The sequence below is a fragment of the Miniopterus natalensis genome, chromosome 14 (genome assembly GCF_054644295.1).
Source record: "Miniopterus natalensis isolate mMinNat1 chromosome 14, mMinNat1.hap1, whole genome shotgun sequence".
NCBI classification, from domain to species: Eukaryota; Metazoa; Chordata; class Mammalia; order Chiroptera; family Miniopteridae; genus Miniopterus; species Miniopterus natalensis.
Window position 1 is genome coordinate 22,337,559 of NC_142094.1, and position 12,412 is coordinate 22,349,970.

The window sequence follows — 12,412 nt, forward strand, 5'->3', positions numbered from 1 at the left end:
TGTAAACTCAGTTGCCTCTGCAGGCCAAGTGGGGGCCTCTGTGAACTGAAGGCTGGACGCTCTGCCTGGGGTGAAGTGTGCAGCATGACCAGGGTAGTGGAGAGCTCCTCTCCACTGCCCTGGGGCCATGCAGCAACCCAAGCAGGCCTCTGGCCTCCCTGCCAGACCATTGCGGTACCTGGGATTGGAACCCTGTCTGGCACCAGAGCCAGGGCCCTGTCCCCACCATGCTGTCTTGGGGTTGAGGATTACTAGGGTCGTGAGCACAGTGAAGCTCTGGTCAACTTGGGAGAGGCCGGAGCTCGAGACTTCATGTGTCATGGAGGTGATGGGGGTCTTTAAAGTTAGGGCTGGATGGTAGTGGCTTTTTTTACCTCTTCAGTGCCCAGAGAAGACGCAGAATACCAGACGAGGCCACTGTGGGCACCTGCAGTCCTGACCCTTGGCAAATGAAACTCATCGGGTCCGTACAGTCTGAGGGATCTGGGTCTTAAACAGTCAGCACATATTGAGTATTTGCTGTGTGCAGGGTGCTGGGGGCTCTGCAGGCATATGTGCAGTAGAGCCCTGAACCTGAGACTAGACTGCCTCTGTGACAGAGAGCAGTGACACATGGCTGCGTGCCTAGACATGTCGGACAGACCATAGGTGGTCATAATTCAGGGTGGGAAATGTTGCTGGGTGTTGTAGTGCATGATATAGTCCTCATGTAAGAGAGCAAACAATCTGAAGCAGCCTAAACAACCAGCACCGCAAAATTGCTTAAATAAATTTTGTGACAGCTATACAATACAATTTATGTTGTCATTAACCGTGGTGCGTAAAATTTCATCATATGCTTGAATGAAGACTAGCAAATTTTCATGTATAACGTGAATTGGGAAGAAAACAAAAAATCAAGGATCCCAAACTGTATATATATATTAAGATACTATGTTAAATGTATATGTGTACATAGAAAAAAAGTGGAAGGAAATAAAACAAGCCACAAATGTATGTTAGAAAATACCATTCTACATTTCCTGAATATTCTGTGATGAACATATTACCCTTATTAGTAAAGAAGAATAAGTTTTAGGGGAAGAACTGCCTGCCATGACAGAATGTGGCACAGATGAGAGTGACAGGAGTAGCACCTTCTCTAAGCGCCTGGCCCTAGGAATGGAATGGGTTCCCCTCTCTGCCTCCCTGTGCACCGGCCCGGGGCACAGGCCCAGTGGGGTGGCTGAGGAGCAGCCACAGGTGTCTCGCTGCGCAGTGGGAGACCCTGTAGAGACTGGGCTGGGAAGAGCTCAGTTACAGGCCGGCTCTCACCTTACTCAGGCTGGTCACCCTGGTACTCATCACTCGCGCTCCCCCAGGCACTTGTGGGTGTGCCTCCCCAGCCAGGCTTGCTCATCCTGTAACCTGAGCTTTGGATCCCAGCCCTTGTCACAGCTTCAGGCCTCTTCATCCCCTGAGAAGTGGGCTCTTTTCCACCTGGCTCCTGGTATGGCCCTCAGCTCGAATTGAAGCTGCTTTCCTCCAGCCCCTCACCCCTCCTCAGCATCATCTTGTCGGCTCTTTCAACCAGCTGGCAGAGAGGGGCTCTGTACCTTCCCCTTCGCTCCCTGGCCTCTGATAACAGCATGTCTGGCCGATGGACTGCCTCACTCATGTGTCCGGGACAGAGGCTCCCAGGTCTTCTGTGTGCTTTGGGGATGACTTAAAAAATGATCATTCCTGCAGAGGAGTGGGATTTGGAAAGGCCTGGGAGAGTGCAGGCAGGCTGGATGGAGCTGGCTGGGATAGAGGCAGCTGCAGAGATGGGAGGAAGGAAAGACGGCTGTGGACTGGGAAGGAAAGGAGCCAGCATTTATCTGGGGCCTGCTGCGTGTCAGGTGTCATGATGGGCTCAGATGTTTGATATCTCGTTCCATCTTTTCTATAGTCTTTTGTACTTTCTGACTCTGAGGATTCATGTCTGAATCCTCATTTCTAGAAAATTCTGAGCCATTAGCTCTTGGCATGTTGCTCTCCCATCCCTCAAGTCTCTTTTGCCTAGAATTCCTCTTGGGCTTTCCCATTCGGTTCCTTCATCACTTGTGTGCTTTCTTTCTCTCTCTCTCTCTGTGCTATATACTGAATTTCCTCAGAACATTGGAAGCAGTTTACCAGTTTGGACTCACTCAGACTTCACAGCAACCCTGTGACTTAGGTAATATTAATATCCCTATTTCACAGATGGAGAAGCTGAAGCATGGAACATTTTTTTCTCCACTGTTTCTAAGTGTTCTGTAGCATGAGAGTATTCAGCTTATCCCCTAGGCCGTGTTGCCTTTGGAGTAGGAGTTGGCCTTTTTATAGATGCTGGAGCTAAGGCTGAGGGTGTGAGTGATTTGCTGGTGACACAGCTGTTTAGAGGCGGAGCCAGGGTTCATCACAGGTGTGTGGCACCTAGCCCTGCCTTTCCCCAAGCACCCTGCTGCCCCCTTTAAGGGGTGAGGGAAGGAGATCTGAGCACCTTGAAACTCCCACCCTTACACTTGCCTCTGCTCTCACGTCTTGGAACTGGGGGTCTTCTTGGAACCAGGGACTGTCTACTGTGTTCCTGGGAAAGGAGGAAAATAATCAGAGGCTAATACTGCCTGGTCATTTAAGATATTTTATGTGCTAATGAGAGGGTGGGGACAGCTTTCCCTAAGGCAGATATCCCCTCTCAGTTCTTCTGGGCTTCCTAAAGGGTGGGTCCTGTGTAACCTGCATCAAGGTCATGGGATATTGGTTGTAAATGCACACTCACGGGCTCCACTAAAGAGCTGTGAAAATAGGATCTCTAGGGGTGTGGCATGGTGATCTGCATTTTAATAAGCCCCCCAGATGATCCATGCCTTGAACTCATTTATTTATTTTGGTTTTTAAATAATGCTTTTATTTTCAGAACACTATTAGATTTATAGAAAAATTGTGTAGTGCAGAGAGTTCCCATATACCCCATGTGGGTTTCCCTTGTTATTAACATTTTACATTGTTTTGGCACATCTTTTATGATTAATGAGCCAATAATGATATATTATTGTTATCATTAGCTGAAGTCCATATTTTATTCAAGTTTCCTTAGTATTGAACTAATGGCCTTTTTTGGTTTAAGGATTATCAAATTACACTTAGTTGTCATGTCTTCTTATACTTCTTTTTACTGTGATAGTTTCTCAGACACTCCTTGTTTTTGATTACTTGTCTTGACAATTTTGAGATGTACTGGTCAGGTATTTTGTAGAATGTCCCTCAACTGGGTTATGTTATTTATATTATGAAGGCATAGTTTACACAAATGAAATTTACCCTTTTTTGTGGACAATTCTATGAGCTTTGATAAATACATACAACTTGGTCATCACGACCACCACAGGATTCAGAACCTTTCCCATCACCCAAAAATTGCCTTTTGCCTTTCCCTCTTCCCCACTACCTGGGAGCCATGGATCTCTTTTTCATTCCTAGGCTTTGCCTTTTCTAGATTACCACGCAAGTGGAATCATACAGTATGTAACCTCTTGAGTCTGGCTTCTTTCATCTTAGCTTAATGTATCTGAGATTCATCCATGTTTGTGTGAATCAGTAGTTTGTTCCTTTCTATTACTAAATAGTATTACATTGTATGGATGTACCATGACTTGTTTATCCTTCTGTTGGAGGACCCTTGGATTGTTTCCAGTTTTTTAAGATTATAAATATCCACATACAGGTGTTTACATGAATGAAAGTTTTCATTTTTCTTGGGTAAATACCCACGAGTGGGATTTCTGGGTTGTGTATATTAAGTGTACGTTTAACTGAGTAAGAAACTGCCACACTCTTCCAAAGTGGTTGAGAGTTCCCATTCCTCCACATCCTTGTTGACGCTCCATATGGTTTTTAATTTTATGCATTCTTATAGGTGTGTAATTGTGTCTCATTATGGTTTTATTTTACAGTTCTATGTTGATTAATGATGCTAAGCATCTTATGTGCTTATTTGCCATCCACACATTTTTCCATGATGAAATGTCTGTTCACATCATTTGCACATTAAATAAAATGGGTTATTTTCTTATTAAGTTTTGATGGTTCTTTATTTTGGATGCTTGTCCTTAATCAGATACGTGCTTTGCTAGTATTTTTCCCAGCTTGTGACTTGTTTTTTTATTCTCTTAATAGTGACTTTTGAGGAACGGACATTTAAAATTTTGATAGAGTCCAGTTTATCATTTTTCTTTTATGGATGGTACTTTTGGTGTAGTATTGAAGAAATCTTTCCCTAAACTGAGATCACAAAAATTTTCTTCTATCAGAATCATCTGAGTGTTGGTTAATCGTACAGATCCATGGACCCCACTCTAGAGCTTTAAAAGCAGAATCTCAGAGGATGAGCCTGATGAGCCATGTTAACACAAAATCTGTATGGTTGTTCCCTGCCTTGAATTTTGAGAATCAGTGGCTTACTACTATTTTTAATTTGGAACTTCCTTCTCTTGATGGCTTCTGGGGGGCTGGGCAGGGAGGGGCATTGCCCGGGCAGGTAGCTGGATGTGTGTGTGCGTGTGTGTGTGCATGTATGAGAGGGAGAGAATGAAGATGAACATGGGTATGATCTATCCCTAGGGAACTGAGCAAGAGTCTGGGGCTGTGAGAAAATCAAGTGGGAGTCCGGGCTCGTGAGAGAAGGGATGCGGTGCCTCCTTTGCTCCTTCTCCCTCGCAGGCTCACCTGCACTTTGGCCAAGTGCTGTTCTCCTTTTGTACTCACCAGCAGATGGCGCCCTGTCACCAGCCAAGCAGGTGACAGAAATTGAGACTGGGACTTGACCAGCCTTGTGATGGCCCTAAGGAGACTGTGACATGGGGAAGAGTAAAGGGAGCCGAGGCGGGAGGGAGGCAGAGGTCGGCTTCAGATCTCAAGGGGCCTTAGGTGTCACCTTAAGTAGTTTTTACATTGAAGCCCTATTTTACACAGGGGTTAGGTTCTAAAGAGAGCCTAAAAAGGGAAAATCATCTAGAGAGAAAGGGAGAGGGAGAGAGAAATATCAATGTGAGAGAGAAACATCAATCGGTTGCCTCCTATATGTGCCCCTACCAGGGACCAAACCTGCAACCTAGGTATGTGCACTGACTGGGAATCTAACTGGCAATGTTTTTGGTATACAAGATGATGCTCCAATGAACTGAGCTACCCGGCTGGGGCGAGGCAGCATTTTAAAAAAATATGTTTTTATTGATTTTAGAGATAAGAGGAAGGAAGAGAGAAATATTGATGTGAGAGAGACACATCGATTGGTTGCCTCTCACGCACACCCCAACCAGGCCAAGGAGCGAACCCGCAACCCAGGTACATGCCCTTCACGGGGAATCAAATCTGTGACCCTTCAGTGTGAGGGCTGAGATTCTAACCACTGAGCAACACCAGCCAGAGTGAGGCAGCATTTTTTGAAGGCAAAGAGAAATATTCTTTGAAATCATTTGGATAGTTATGCAGCTTCAAAAAATGTATGTTGGCAGGAGAAAGAAAACATTCTGCCTCTGGAAGATAACCAGGTAGATATTTTTGTGGCATCAAAAGCTTGTGTTGCTCAAGTATGAAAGTGTTAGTCTTGGGGAGGTGACTTAGCAAGGCTGAGGTATTAATTAAAATCAAATACTTCCAGAAACACAAACATGGCTGTGGCTGATGAGGTAGCCAGGGACACAGGTACATAATGCAGGGGCCTGGCAAAGCCATTCATCTGGAATGGACCCCCGGACAAGCCCCGAGCTGTAAATGTGGTGGCACAGACCAAAACGAGGGATCTCTGCTTTCCTGTAATGTAGAGGCTAGGAAATCATGGTTTATTCTGAGAGACAGGTGCTGCAGAAGCTCATTACCTTTGAGATGAAGTTGAATTTAAGAGGCTTTTAATTGGCATCTGCCTCATCTTGCTTGGCTGTGTTTTGCTAAGACTCATGTTTCTTCTGTCATGCACCAATTTGTTCCCAGGATTTCATTCCTTTTTATGGCCAAGTGCTGTCCCAAGTGATAATACATTTTGCTTGTCCATTCCTCAGTCGATGGACATTTGAGCTCTGTGCTTTTCGGCTGTTGTGAATGAGGCTCCTGTGAACATGTGCGTACAGGTTTCCACATGAAGTTTTGTTCTCATTTTATTGAAGGGGACACTGAGACTGGGGTTAAGTAACTTGCTGAAATCCCACAGGAAGGCCCCGGCTCGAGGAAAGCCTGTTTGGATCTCAAGGAAGAGAGCGCTCTCAGGCCCACGCTGCGGCCACTTGCTTTTTAGATCTCTGGCTCTTGTGTTGTTAGGGTCTGTCCTGATGTTGGCTGTGATGCCCACTGGCCGTGGGGCCAGAAGCTCAGCTTTGTTCTCTGTGACAGGCACTCTGCAGTCACGTGATTGACTGGAGTGGTTGGGACCTCTGCAGCGGGTCAGTGGGAAAGCTCCTTGAGATTCTGATTCCCAGGTGCGCAGCATTTGTCACTGGGCTGTAGGCTGCGCTCGGCAGTAGCCCCTCTGAGCATGATCCTGTTGGGACTTCAGCCCCATTTCCTTCGTCCCCCTCAAGACCACTCTCCACTGACCCAGCCTTCTCAGCACTTGAGGGAAAGTGTTCCCCACGGGTAACTGGATTTAGGGATGTTACTTTCTTTAATCTGAGGATGTTTGTAAAATGTAATAAGTGCTTGTTGTAAAAATATCACACAGTACAAAGGTCTGTAAAATAGGAAGTAAAAGAAACAACCCCTTGAAACCCACAATCACGGTCAAGTTAAGTGGCTTCCCCAGGTGCCCAGAAGACGCCATGCCCATTTCCCCTTTATCCTGAGTGCCTTTCTACCCTTCTCTCTAACTACCTGTCAGGGCCCAGTATAAGTGCTATTGTGGTGGAACTCTCTGGACTCCTGAGGTCCTCGGTGTGCTCCTCTTCCACCTTTTCTCTCCAGGTGGCATGATGTGGGGACAAAAGACATCCAAGTTAAACACCAGCAAAATCCCCAAAAGCAGTTCTTTGGGATAGAGGATTTGTCAGGAGGGGGTAGGGCCTGGGCTTCTATTTGTCTTAAACCTTCTAGAACTCGTTAGCTCTATAAACACTGTGCACAAATAATTGTGAAAATCTAGCCCAATGGTGGTGCCTGTCCTTGATGACTGGTGGTTTTCTTTTGCTCACTCTCTGTATCCCACACCTCTAGCTCTTTGAGGATCAAGTGGCATTTCAGAGACTGGCAGGCCAAGTCACAGAGGTCCAGCTGTTTGCAGTTCTGTTTCTCACGCCAGGATGCCAACTAGCACTGAGCTCTTGAATGTACCTGGGGGTGCTGGGAGTTTGATCTTTTGGAAGGGGTGCTGGCTCTTCCCAGCAGGCCCAGGTCTAAGTTTTCATTTTCATGTTTTAGAAAAATCTGTTTTCTCTGTATCAGCCTCCTGAATGAGAATGCCTTCCCACTTGGCTCGTCCGTTCTGGTGCTCCTGTTAAACGGAGCTCTCTCAGGGTAGGGCAGCCAGCAGCCTAGGTTCCGATTGCAACTCTTCTATTTCCTCACTTATGTTTTAGTTTCCAGGATGTAAAACGGGATGAACGTTAATAGTACCTACTTTATGAGGTTGTTAAATTAGATGAGATGTGTCAGTGCTTAGAAAAGTCTGAGGCAGGTAAGTAGTGCCATACAAGGGTAAGCTATGATTATATTGCTTTTATTTTTTAGGACTGTCCTCTGCCCATGGCCCTAAGAGTGAGCGTAGACTAATGTAGCGCCATGGAAAGACCATGGCTTTGGAATTGGACTACCTGGATTCAAATCCCAGTTCTCGTGGGCATGGGGAGCCAACTTCACAGAGCCTCAGATCTGCCCGTCATGGTCCATGTTCTAGCATGTTCTAAGGCACAACAATTCAGAAGTATTTGGCTGCAGCTTGCAGCTTGTCTTTGACAGGACGAACAAGGCAAGAGAGAAAGATGAAGAGACAGTTGCTCTTTCTTGAAATAGCCTGGTCTTAGGGGAAGTGGGAGGCACACAGGGCAAAATAACTTTCTATGAGTGAGTAAACCTAAAGCCCCTACACAGGCATGGACCAGCCGGCACTCAGTAAATGGGAGTTACCGTCATTACTGTCACCATTATTATCCACCAGTGACAAGTAACCACAGTTGGTGAGAGGTGTGGTGCCTCTATGCCAGTGATTCTCAAACTGGAGCTGGCATCAGCATTGGAGGGCTTGTTAAAACACAGATGGTTGTGCCCCACCCAGAGTTTCTGATTCTGTAGGTCTGAGTGGGGCCTGAGAATGTGCATTTCTAACAATTCTGGAGTGATGCTGATGCTGTGGGTCCAGGGACCCCACTTTGAGAACCACTGAGTTGGACTAGCCCTTGCTACCAAGAGTGGAACTTGAGCCTGCCTCGTAGAAATGCAGGATCTCAGGCCCCATCCCAGACCTGTGGCATCAGAATCCTCACCCTACAAGGACCCCCAGGTGATTGTTACTGGGAAATTTGGAAAATATGGGCTAAATGACCTCCAGTCTCCTCCTAACCCTGAGATTTCATGAAAAAAGACATTTGTGAAAAAAGACATTCTGGGTAGAAACCAGGTCACTTGGCCACAGATTCCTCCCACATCCCTGGGAGCCTTGCTGCTTCTTGGCCAGGCCATGGAGCCCAAAGTGCCTGCCAGCCCAAGTCCCTGACACTTTCTTTCTACAACTTGGTTGACAGGGACTCCATGACCCTCTCTACTTCCCCCTACCAGGCCCTGTCACCAGGCCCACCTCTCAGCAGGGACAAAGCAGGGGTCAGAGTTCTGTGTTTCTAAGAAACAACTCGAGCTTGATCAACCCTCCTGACTTCCGGCAGAATGTTCTCTTTACTTTGTGGATTTTCTTTTCTTGCCCTGGTTCTGCCCACCAGTTACTTTTCATCAGGCATTCATTAGAATTAACAAGATAACCTTTAATGAAGGGCCCATGTGTTGAATCAAAAGCTTTATTAGCACAGCATACTGTCTTAATTAGAGGTTTGGGGAGATGCAGTGTGGTCATCTTGCAATAATAATTATAATTATGAGGATAATTATGCCTTGTTTTTATTATGGTGACTTTCTCCCAAGCATCTCTGTTCTCTACTGCAGCTCAGGTATCAGCAGCTGGGAGAACTGGGAGGAGGTTCACTTGAATCCAGCTGCTGTCCAGATGTTGGTGTTGCCCCCGGTCACTAGTACCCCCAGGCCCCTCTTTAGGTTTGGGCATGCATTCATCACCAAGTAGCATGAAATGATTTTGGCACCAGAGCCTTCCTGTCTGAGTACTCTGAGCAAGGGACTCTATGTCCTGTCAGCTCTGAGGACCCATAGAGAATGGGACCTGCTTCTTGAAGACATCTCACACCTGACCTAGAGACAGGCACGTGGGCAAGTTTTTGACTCAAGGGGCAGGATAGTAGCATGGTTAGGACCTCTGGCTCAGCCTAATCTGCATTCAAGTCTTAGTCCCTTGTTTTTAGCTATATGACCTTGGCCAAGTCACTTAATTTCACTTTCCTCATGTGTTCAGAGGGGATATTTTTACAACCTAGCACATATGAAATAGTGTTACTATTTATGGTTATTATTGTTCCAACCTCTCATGGAATGAACATGAACTTGTGCACAGATGGGAAGATGACTGGGCAAGATTGAAGTTTGTTCCAGCATGTCTAGAGACTTGGCTCTCCATATTCTTGTCCCTGGGATCATAGAAAACCATTCCCAATAGCCTCTCAGCTGGGATTGGAGTCCATGTGCTGTGTCAGTGGCTGGTGCCGTGGCCTATAAGGTGCAGGGTGGTGTTTGCATCACATCCCAACAGGGCCGTTTGCAGGAATTCTTAGGGGCCTTTGCATCAATGGTAGTCAGACTGTTCTGAGTGGGCGCTTTATAGTGCACCCCTCTCACATGCACACCAGCCTCTGGTAGGCAGTTCTGAGGTCAGAGGATGAAGGGAACAGATGGAGTCCCCAATAACAAAAAGAAATCATAGAGAAGTCACAGGGCACTATGTGGAACAGTGCCCAGCACACAGTAGGGCCTTAATAGCTATTTGTGTAGAGTAAGTGAAAGCAGCAGATGTGGATACATCTGGGGCCCTCAGCACCCTCCTGGTGTGGGGCAGTATGCCTCTGTGACATAAGGCAGTTGGCCAGAAAGCTGCAGAGGGCTTGTGTTGCTTGGATTGGAGACTGAAAGAATTGGGGTGCTGTAAGATTGGGGTGGTGTGTGGGTGACCCACGTGGGAGGAGTGAGGCTCAGGGCTAGGCATTTCTGGGCTGATCTTCTTGGGGAAGACAGCTGCTTTGAGGACCCTTGGGAATAACTTGAATAGCTTATGGAGGGCCTAGCTGGGTGTGGCTCAGTGGTTGAGCGTCAACCTAGGATCTAGGAGATCACGGTTCGATTCTCGGTCAGGGCACATGCCCAGGTTGCGGGCTTGATCCTCAGTCGGGGGCTTGAAGGCTCAGCTGATCAGTGACTCTCTCTCATTATTGATGTTTCTACCTCTCTCTACCTCTCCCTTCCTCTCTCTGAAATCAATAAAGATATATTTTTTAAAAATAGCTTATGGAGTTATATCTCTTCTATCTTCATTGTGAATCTGCAGTCACTGTATGATTCCTCAGTGATACCCGAATCCTTAGAGTTCCATCTCATAGCTTCTGCTCCAGTCCAATCTAGAGAATTGCTGTCTTTCTTTCATGGGTCTGCCTAGCTCTGTTTCTCTAACTGATGAAGAGCTGGCTATCCTCAGTGTGTCCTTGAATTTGCCAGTTTATTTTTTTCCAATAAAAGCTACTTTTATAATAATTTTTGTAAAATTTTGAAAGTAAAGTATCACAATATATACTTGAAAAACATTTTTATAAGTATGTAGTGATACTTATTTTATATAAAATAAGCAAATAGTATAACTATGAGTAGTAAGAAATTGCTCACATCTTTCGTAAGAACCATTTAACAATCTGGTTATTTTCCTTTCTTTCTTCTTTCCCAGGCATGCGTAGTTTTTACCTAGTTGGAATTACAGGGTGCATATAATTTTTATATTCTGCTTTTAAAAAATCTAAATGCTATAACTGAACTATTGAACAAGAAAAACAGTCAACAGACTAGGTTGATAATACCATTTAAGGAGCTCTGCCAACATTTGGGGGAAAACCAATGCCAGACCTCCAAATAGAAAGATAGCAAGAGACATGAACAGGATTTTAACAGGGAAAATAAAAATGGTTAATTAACTATGAAAGATAATCTCATTATTGAAAGAACTTCAAATTAAAGTAAGGGATACCCCTGATGGTATTAACAAAGATTTTAAAGGAATGATCCTCTTACTTGTTAGACAGGATGTATGTAAATTGGTATAAATATTCTAGAAAGCAGATTGGCAGTATATTTCAGGAGCCATATATTTGTTTACTGATTATATTTTCTTGCTTGTGAATATCTTACGTCCTTTTTCCATCTCTCTCTAGTCTTAGTGTTTTGTTTTTTTAATTGAATAACATTGAGCATTTTAAATAATAAGGATAACTGTGTGTCCTACTTATAGATCCTCTTTTACAGTCTTTGAGCCCACAGAGCTGGTGAAGCTCCAGCCCTGATCTCTGCTGAAAGCCTGGCTTCTTGGGATTGGTTGCTCCCTACAGACTTAGAGCTCTCTTTTGCCAGCCCCACCTGCTGATATAAGAGCTGGTGGTTAAAGCAGCAGAACTGGGCTCACCTAGCACAACCCTGGACCAGAGAAGACAGTAAGACACTTCTTCATAGGTTGCCCTACAGAGGACCCCTGTGGACCCTCAGTCATCTAGACTTTTGTCTTTACCCCACTTGTCCCCTTTCTTTCCTCACCAGCTCAGGGAGGTCACAAATACCCTGCCCTTCCCCGAGCCTGCTAGACTTCTGCTGGCACGGTGCTCTGACGTCTTTCCAGTCCAGTGGGAAAGCAGAAACAAAAAGGGATTAATACTATACAAGATGAAGAGGTTTCATTTGCACTATGTGAGACTAAGAGGCTGGAGCAACTAACCGCTTACTGCAGTGAGAGAAGACTTCTTAGAGGAGGTGACATTTGAGCTGGTCTTGGAGCAAGAGTAGAAATTCTATGAGGCAAGTGAGGGAGAAGAGCTTCTATTCTGACTATTTCTGTAGGCTCTGCATTATTGTTGCTGTTCAGAATAGGGTTTTTATAAACTTTTCTTACTGGCATAAAGGAATATTATTGATATCTGTATATTTAATTTGGAACAGTTTTCAAAGGCTTAGAGGCCTGGCCTCTTCGGGGAAAAGACAAGAGTTTGCTGAGAGATGGGACAGTGCTATCTGAGTTGGTGAGTTAGTGCTTCTGGGGTTCAGGGGTTGGGGGGCGATCACC

At 45.4% G+C, this 12,412-nt stretch overlaps 1 protein-coding gene across 9 annotated transcripts in view; it reads left to right on the top strand.

The window, feature by feature from the left end:
• Positions 1-12,412, top strand: part of LRRC20 (leucine rich repeat containing 20) — a 51,471-nt gene that overhangs the window by 15,990 nt on the left and 23,069 nt on the right. Inside the window, exon 1 of one of the 9 annotated variants that reach the window (XM_087824372.1) lies at positions 10,586-12,368. The exons of the other annotated variants lie outside the window; for them this stretch is intronic. The gene's annotated coding sequence lies outside the window, so the exon portion shown is untranslated. Of the gene's footprint in view, positions 1-10,585; positions 12,369-12,412 lie in introns of those variants that run through there. 9 annotated transcript variants of the gene reach the window in all.